Here is a 10000-nt window from a genome sequence, read left to right on the forward strand (position 1 = left end):
TACAACCATTATAGAAGATAGAACTGTGACTGGGAGGGCTGGAGAATACAACCATTATAGAAGATAGAACTGTGACTGGGAGGGCTGGAGAATACAACCATTATAGAAGATAGAACTGTGACTGGGAGGGCTGGAGAATACAACCATTATAGAAGATAGAACTGTGACTGGGAGGGCTGGAGAATACAACCATTATAGAAGATAGAACTGTGACTGGGAGGGCTGGAGAATACAACCATTATAGAAGATAGAACTGTGACTGGGAGGGCTGGAGAATACAACCATTATAGAAGATAGAACTGTGACTGGGAGGGCTGGAGAATACAACCATTATAGAAGATAGAACTGTGACTGGGAGGGCTGGAGAATACAACCATTATAGAAGATAGAACTGTGACTGGGAGGGCTGGAGAATACAACCATTATAGAAGATAGAACTGTGACTGGGAGGGCTGGAGAATACAACCATTATAGAAGATAGAACTGTGACTGGGAGGGCTGGAGAATACAACCATTATAGAAGATAGAACTGTGACTGGGAGGGCTGGAGAATACAACCATTATAGAAGATAGAACTGTGACTGGGAGGGCTGGAGAATACAACCATTATAGAAGATAGAACTGTGACTGGGAGGGCTGGAGAATACAACCATTATAGAAGATAGAACTGTGACTGGGAGGGCTGGAGAATACAACCATTATAGAAGATAGAACTGTGACTGGGAGGGCTGGAGAATACAACCATTATAGAAGATAGAACTGTGACTGGGAGGCTGGAGAATACAACCATTATAGAAGATAGAACTGTGACTGGGAGGGCTGGAGAATACAACCATTATAGAAGATAGAACTGTGACTGGGAGGGCTGGAGAATACAACCATTATAGAAGATAGAACTGTGACTGGGAGGGCTGGAGAATACAACCATTATAGAAGATAGAACTGTGACTGGGAGGGCTGGAGAATACAACCATTATAGAAGATAGAACTGTGACTGGGAGGGCTGGAGAATACAACCATTATAGAAGATAGAACTGTGACTGGGAGGGCTGGAGAATACAACCATTATAGAAGATAGAACTGTGACTGGGAGGGCTGGAGAATACAACCATTATAGAAAATAGAACTATGACTTTTGGAGAATACAACCATTATAGAAGGAGCACTGTGACTTAGTGCTGATACTGGACCAGCCCCAAATCCCCGTCAGTTGCATGAAGAGGGAGACGCCTTTATAGGGGACGCAGTTCCGGGATCCTGGGAGAATTAGCGGCAAGTGTCAAACCACTTCTACCATCCGTTCTGTTGGCCAATGTGCAATCACTGGAGATTAAACTGGATGAGCGCAGTTCGACACTATCCTACCAACGCGACATAAAAAACTGTAATATCTTAAGTTCCACCAAGTTGTGGCTGAAGAACGACAACATGAATAATATACAGTTGGCTGGATTTTCTGTGACTGGCAGGACTGAACAGCTACTCCGATAAGAAAGAACAGCTACCTCAATAACAGCAGGTGTGTGAACTCTAACATTATAAGAAGATCAAGGTTTGAACTGCTACCTGTTAGTCTGATGAGTGACAATATACTGTAAAATTAACTGTATGATGGGTGACAATATAATATATTAGTCTGAAGGGTGACAATATAATATATTAGTCTGATGGGTGACAATATAATATATTAGTCTGATGGGTGGAGAATATAATATATTAGTCTGTGATGGGTGGACAATATAATATAGTAGTCTGATGGGTGACAATATAATATTATAGAAGTCTGATGGGTGAGAATACAATATATTAGTCTGATGACAATATAATATAATAGAACTGTGATGGGTGACAATATAATATAATAGTCTGATGGGAGGGCTGACAATATAATATAATAGTTTGATGGGTGACAATATAATATAATAGTCTGATGGATGAATAGAATATAATAGTCTGATGGATGTCAATATAATATAATATAATATAATAGTATGATGGGTGACAATATAATATAATATAATAGTCTGATGGATGTCAATATAATATAATATAATATAATAGTATGATGGGTGACAATATAATATAATATAATAGTCGGATGGGTGACAATAGAATATAATAGTCTGATGAACAATATAATATAATATATTAGTCTGATGGGTGACAATATAATATAATAGTCTGATGGGTGACTGGATATCATATAATATAATATAATATAATATAATAGTCTGATGGGTGACAATATAATATAATATAATATAATATAATAGTCTGATGGGTGACAATATAATATAATTGACTGATGGGTGACAATATAATATAATAGTCTGACTGGGAGGGGCTGGGACAATATAATTTAATATTCTGATGGGTGACAATATAATATAATATAATATAATAGTCTGATGGGTGACAATATAATATAATATAATATATTAGTCTGATGGGTGACAATATAATATAATAGACTGATGGGTGACAATATAATATAATATAATAGTCTGATGGGTGACAATATAATATAATAGAACTGATGGGTGACAATATAATATAATATAATAGTCTGATGGGTGACAATATAATATAATAGTCTGATGGGTGACACTTAATATAATAGTCTGATGGGTGACAATACAATATATTAGTCTGATGGGTGACAATATAATATAATATAATATAATATAATAGTCTGATGGGTGACAATATAATATATTAGTCTGATGGGTGACAATATAATATATTAGTCTGATGGGTGACAATATAATATAATATAATATAGTAGTCTGATGGGTGACAATATAATATAATATAGTAGTCTGATGGGTGACAATATAATATAGTAGTCTGATGGGTGACAATATAATATATTAGTCTGATGGGTGACAATATAATATAATAGTCTGATGGGTGACAATATAATATAATAGTCTGATGGGTGACAATATAATATAATAGTCTGATGGGTGACAATATAATATAATAGTCTGATGGGTGACAATATAATATAATAGTCTGATGGGTGACAATATAATATAATAGTCTGATGGGTGACAATACAATATATTAGTCTGATGGGTGACAATATAATATATTACTGTCTGATGGGTGACAATGTAACATAATATATTAGTCTGATGGGTGACAATATAATATAATATATTAGTCTGATGGGTGACAATATAATATAATAGTCTGATGGGTGACAATATAATATAATATAGTAGTCTGATGGGTGACAATATAATATAATAGTCTGATGGGTGACAATATAATATAATATAATAGTCTGATGGGTGACATTATAATATAATAGTCTGATGGGTGACAATATAATATAATAGTCTGATGGGTGACACTATAATATAATATATTAGTCTGATGGGTGACAATATAATATAATAGTCTGATGTTGACAATATAATATAATATAATAGTCTGATGGGTGACAATATAATTAATACAATAGTCTGATGGGTGACAATATAATATAATAGTCTGATGGGTGACAATACAATACTAATATATTAGTCTGATGGACATGACAATGTAATATATTAAGTCTGATGACAATATAATATATTAGTCTGATTTTCTGTGACAATATAATATAATAGTCTGATGGGTGACAATATAATATAATAGTATGATGGGTGACAATATAATATATTAGCATCAAGGTTTGAAATATAATATATTAGTCTGATGGGTGACAATATAATATAATAGTCTGATGGGTGACAATATAATATAATAGTCTGATGGGTGACAATATAATATAATATAGTAGTCTGATGGGTGACAATATAATATAATAGTGTGATGGGTGACAATATAATATAATAGTGTGATGGGTGACAATATAATATAATAGTCTGATGGGTGACAATATAATATAATAGTCTGATGGGTGACAATATAATATATTATTCTGATGGGTGACATTATAAATATATTAGTCTGATGGGTGACCATTTAATGGTCTAATGGGTGACCATATAATGTATTTTCAAATTGAGAATGACGAGACCGATGACCAGCGTACATTGACAAAGAAGGGAATGGTGCTTATGAAATATCACTTCTTCCCTATCATCCTACAAATGTCGCTGCATGCCAGACATATTACAGACTAAAAAGTTTTCAACCTGTCTGGCGCAGGCGTTCCGCTCGACAACATCTGGTGAAATTGAAGATTGCCAAATTCAAATGACAGAAATATAAATATTTAACATTCATGAAAATACAGGTGTCATACATCAAAACAAACCTTAACCTCTTGAAACTCCCCATCCCGGATCCGGGATTGTGACTAAAGCCTCAGGCTCATTAGCATAACGCAACGTTAACGATTTCTGAAAATCGCAAATAAAATTAAAATAATGCGTTTGCTCTCAAGCTTAGCCTTTTCTTAACAACACTGTCATCTCAGATTTTCAAAATATGCTTTTGAACCATAGAAATTGACTAATTTGTGTAAGAGTATGCAAAGCTAGCATAGCATTTTGTGTAGCATGTAGCACGCAACATTTTCACAAAAGCCAGATAACCAAATAAATAAAATCATTTACCTTTGAAGAGCTTCTGATGTTTTCAATGAGGAGACTCCCAGCCACATACCAAATGCGCAGTGTTTCCTGAAAGCGTCTGTGTGTAGGAGAAATCGTTCCGTTTTCTACATTGCGCCTGGCTACCGAAACGAACCGAAAATGCAGTCACCTACAACGTGAAACTTTTTCCGGATTAACTACATAATATCGACCGAAACATGGCAAACGTTGTTTGGAATCAATCCTCAAGGTGTTTTTTCACATATCTCTTCATTGACATGCAGTTCGTGAGCTTGCTTCCTCTCTGTGCCCCATGGAAAAATACTGGCAGGTGACTTTTGCGCACCAATTTCGGCGCAGGACACCGGGCGGACACGTGGTAAATGTGGTCTCTTATGGTCAATCTTCCAACGATCTGCCTACAAATACGTCACAATGCTGCAGACACCTTGGGGAAACGACAGAAAGGGCAGACTCATTCCTCTTGCGTTCACAGCCATATAAGGAGATCATGAAAGACAGAGCCTCAAAAATCCTTGTCATTTCCTGGATGCCAAGTCATCTTGGTTTTGCCTGAAGCTCACGTTAAAGGGCACGCACAGAGAAGATATTTGTATTTCTGGACACGTCAGAGTGTTTTCTTTCGAACAGTAGCAATTATATGCATAGTCGAGCATCTTTTTGTGACAAAATATCTTGTTTAAAACGGGAACGTTTTTCTTCCAAAAATGAAATAGCGCCACCATAAGTGTAAGAGGTTAACTACTTGTTAATCCTGCAGCTGTGTCAGATTTCAAAAATGCTTCACAGCGAAAGCACACCATGAGATTATCTGAGGACAGCGCCCCGCATAAAAAAGCATGAAAAATTTCAACCAGGCAGTGCGCCACGAAAGTCAGAAATAGCGACATAATAAATGCCTTACCTTTGAAGATCTTCTTCTGTTGGCACTCCAAAGGTCCCAGCTACATCACAAATGGTCCTCTTGTTCAATAAAGTCCTTCTTTATATCCCCAAAAACTCAGTTTAGCTGGCGCGCTTTAGTTAATAATCCACTGGTTTCCCTCCTTCAAAATGCAGACAAGATGAATCCTAAAACGTTACCAATAAACTTCTCCAAACAAGTCAAACAACGTTTATAATCTAACCTCAGGTACCGTAATACGTAAATAAATGATCAAATTTAAGATGGAGAATCGTTATTAGTGACAAGATATTTTGTCACGAAAACATGCTCGACTATGCAGAAAACACTCTGACGTTTCCAAAACTGCAAAGATATTGTCTGTGAGTGCCACAGAACTAATGCTACAGGCGAAACCAAGATGACATTTCATACAGGAAATGCCCCAGATTTTGAATGCGCTGTGTTCCAATGTCTCCTTATATTGCTGTGAATGCGCCAGTAATGAGCCTACCCTTTCTGTCGTTTCCCCAAAGTGTCTGCAGCATTGTGACGTATTTGTAGGCATATCATTGGAAGATTGACCATAAGTGACTACATTTACCAGGTGTCCGCTTGGTGTCCTCCGTCGAAATTATTGTGCAATCTCCAGCTGCGTGCACTTTTCCATTTGGTTCAGAGGAGAAAGGCAACTGCCACGAATGATTGTTCATCGAATAGATATGTGAAAAACACCTTGAGGATTGATTCTAAACAACGTTTGCCATGTTTCTGTCGATATTACGGAGTTAATTTGGAAAAAGTTTGACGTTGCAATGACTTAATTTTCGTTTTTTTTTCTAAGCCAAACGTGATGAACAAAACGGAGTGAGTTCTCTACACAAATCATATTTTGGGAAAAACTGAACATTTGCTATCTAACTGAGAGTCTCCTCATTGAACACATCCGAAGTTCTTCAAAGGTAAATGATTTTAGTTGAATGCTTTTCTTGTTTTTGTGAAAATGTTGCCTGCTGAATGCTAGGCTTAATGCTATGCTAGCTATCAATACTCTTACACAAATGCTTGTGTAGCTATGGTTGAAAAGCATATTTTGAAAATCTGAGATGACAGTGTTGTTAACAAAAGGCTAAGCTTGTGAGCCAATATATATATTTAATTTAATTTGCGATTTTCATGAATAGTTAACGTTGCGTTATGCTAATGAGCTTGTGGCTATGATCACGCTCCCGGATACGGGATTGCTCGGCAGCTAGAGGTTAACAGACACTCTCATCCAGAGAGGGACTTACATCAGTATCTGAAACATTTCCACGATTAACAACATGATAAGTTTACCCATCATCCCTGTATCCCTCATATCCTCCCCAAAACTTTACACCTCATACCCCATTACCCCTCACACCACCCTCAACCCCCGTACCCCTCATACCACCCTCAACCCCCCCGTACCCTTCATACCATCCTCAACCCCGCCCTCATACCACCGCTCAACCCCCGTACCCCTCATACCACCCTCAACCCCCCCCCTCCCCACCCCAACCCCCGTACAAATCCTCACCACCCTCAACCCCCATTACCCCTCATACCACCCTCAACCCCCGTACCCCTCATACCACCCCTCAACCCCCGTACCCTTCATACCACCCCTCAACCCCCGTACCCCTCATACCACCCCTCAACCCCGTACCCCTCATGCCACCCCTCAACCTCCGTACCCTTCATACCACCCTCAACCCCCCATACCCCTCACCCCCCTCAACCTCCAGACCCCTCATACCACCCCTCAACCCCCATATCCCTGATACCACCCTCAACCCCCGTACCCCTCATGCCACCCCTCAACCCCCGTACCCCTCATACCACCCCTCAACCCCGTACCCCTCCTTACCCCCTCAACCCCCGTACCCCTCATACCACCCTCAACCCCCATGCCCCTCATACCACCCCTCAACCCCCATACCCCTCATACCACCTCAACCCCCATGCCCTCATACCACCCCTCAACCCCGTTACCCTCACCCACCCTCAACCCCCATGCCCCTCCACCCCCTCATACCCCTCACCCACCCTTCAACCCCAGTACCCCTCATGCCACCCCTCAACCCCGTACCCCTCATACCACCCCTCAACCCCAGTACCCCTCATACCACCCTAACCCCTACCCCTCATACCACCCCTCAACCCCCGTACCCCTCATACCACCCCTCAACCCCCGTACCCCTCATACCACCCCCTCAACCCCGTACCCCTCACACCACCCCTCAACCCCCATACACCTCATGCCACCCCTCAACCCTCGTACCCCTCATACCACCCATCACCCCCGTGGGAGCCTATACCACCCCTCAACCCCGTACCCCTCATGCCACCCCTCAACCTCCGTACCCCTCATACCACCCCTCAACCCCCGTACCCCTCATACCACCCCTCAACCCCGTACCCCTCATGCCACCCCTCAACCCCCAGTACCCCTCATACCACCCCTCAACCCCCAGTACACCTCATGCCACCCTCAACCCCCGTGCCCCTCGCACCACCCCTCAACCCCGTATCCCTCATACTTCATCTACCTCTCTCTCCTATACACATCTGCTTAGAGAAAAGGGCCAGATAAGCCCATCGTACCTCCTGAATTGGGGCCGATACTGGATCTTCTCTCAGTCTTATAAAATAAACTGTGGGAGTCTGAGACGTTGTGTAAATAAACATCACCTTGGCTGGGAGAGCAGCTATAGGTCCCAGGGATGGAAGTGATTGTTCCTTATCCCTGCTGATTAAACGTTTGGTTCAAAAATATGTCGGCTATTACATTCTACCGGAAAATACCCCTTGGAAAATAATCACTGAATCATTGTGATTCGCAAAGGCCACGCGAATGAAGCCGGATCTCTCTACTTTTTAGTTCTGAGAAGAGAAAAAATGCACTGTGTGTGTGTGCGTGCGTGCGTGCGTGCGTGTGTGCGTGTGTGCGTGTGTGTGTGTGCGTGTGTGTGTGTGTGTGTGCGTGTGTGTGTGTGTGTGTGTGTGAGAAGAGAAAACATGATGGCAGAATGCACTGTGGTGTCTCTCTACACCAGTCTGTTAGTGTCACACCCTGACCATAGTTTGCTTTGTATGTTTCTATGTTTTGTTTGGTCAGGGTGATCTGAGTGGGCATTCTATGTTGTGTGTTTAGTTTGTCTGTTTCTGTGTTTGGCCTGATATGGTTCTCAATCAGAGGCAGGTGTTAGTCATTGTCTCTGATTGGGAACCATATTTAGGTAGCCTGTTTGGTGTTGGGGTTTGTGGGTGATTGTTCCTGTCTTTGTGTTTGTTTCACCAGATAAGGCTGTTTTAGGTTTTTCATGTTTCTTGTTTTTGTATATTGTTCTATTTTCATCTTTATTAAAGATGTATCACAATAACCACGCTGTCCTTTTGGTCTCTCTCCTTCAACAGAAGAAAACTTGACAGTTAGTCCTGTTGGGTCTCTCTAAACCATTCAGTTAGTCCTGTTGGGTCTCTCTAAACCATTCAGTTAGTCCTGTTGGGTCTCTCTAAACCATTCTGTTAGTCCTGTTGGGTCTCTCTAAACCATTCAGTTAGTCCTGTTGGGTCTCTCTAAACCATTATGTTAGTCCTGTTGGGTCTCTCTAAACCATTCAGTTAGTCCTGTTGGGTCTCTCTAAACCATTCAGTTAGTCCTGTTGGGTCTCTCTAAACCATTCAGTTAGTCCTGTTGGGTCTCTCTAAACCATTATGTTAGTCCTGTTGGGTCTCTCTAAACCATTCAGTTAGTCCTGTTGGGTCTCTCTAAACCATTTTGTTAGTCCTGTTGGGTCTCTCTAAACCATTCAGTTAGTCCTGTTGGGTCTCTCTAAACCATTCAGTTAGTCCTGTTGGGTCTCTCTAAACCATTCAGTTAGTCCTGTTGGGTCTCTCTAAACCATTCAGTTAGTCCTGTTGGGTCTCTCTAAACCATTCTGTTAGTCCTGTTGGGTCTCTCTAAACCATTCAGTTAGTCCTGTTGGGTCTCTCTAAACCATTCTGTTAGTCCTGTTGGGTCTCTCTAAACCATTCTATTAGTCCTGTTGGGTCTCTCTAAACCATTCAGTTAGTCCTGTTGGGTCTCTCTAAACCATTCAGTTAGTCATGTTGGGTCTCTCTAAACCATTCTGTTAGTCCTGTTGGGTCTCTCTAAACCATTCAGTTAGTCCTGTTGGGTCTCTCTAAACCATTCAGTTAGTCCTGTTGGGTCTCTCTAAACCATTCTATTAGTCCTGTTGGGTCTCTCTAAACCATTCTGTTAGTCCTGTTGGGTCTCTCTAAACCATTCTGTTAGTCCTGTTGGGTCTCTCTAAACCATTCTATTAGTCCTGTTGGGTCTCTCTAAACCATTCAGTTAGTCCTGTTGGGTCTCTCTAAACCATTCTATTAGTCCTGTTGGGTCTCTCTAAACCATTCAGTTAGTCCTGTTGGGTCTCTCTAAACCATTCTGTCATTCAGGTGTGGCTCAGTAGTCCTGTTGGCGTCTGCTTGCAAACCAGGGTTGTGGTTCTAATTC

This window comes from Oncorhynchus masou, chromosome 29 (genome assembly GCF_036934945.1).
Source record: "Oncorhynchus masou masou isolate Uvic2021 chromosome 29, UVic_Omas_1.1, whole genome shotgun sequence".
Classification (NCBI taxonomy): Eukaryota; Metazoa; Chordata; class Actinopteri; order Salmoniformes; family Salmonidae; genus Oncorhynchus; species Oncorhynchus masou.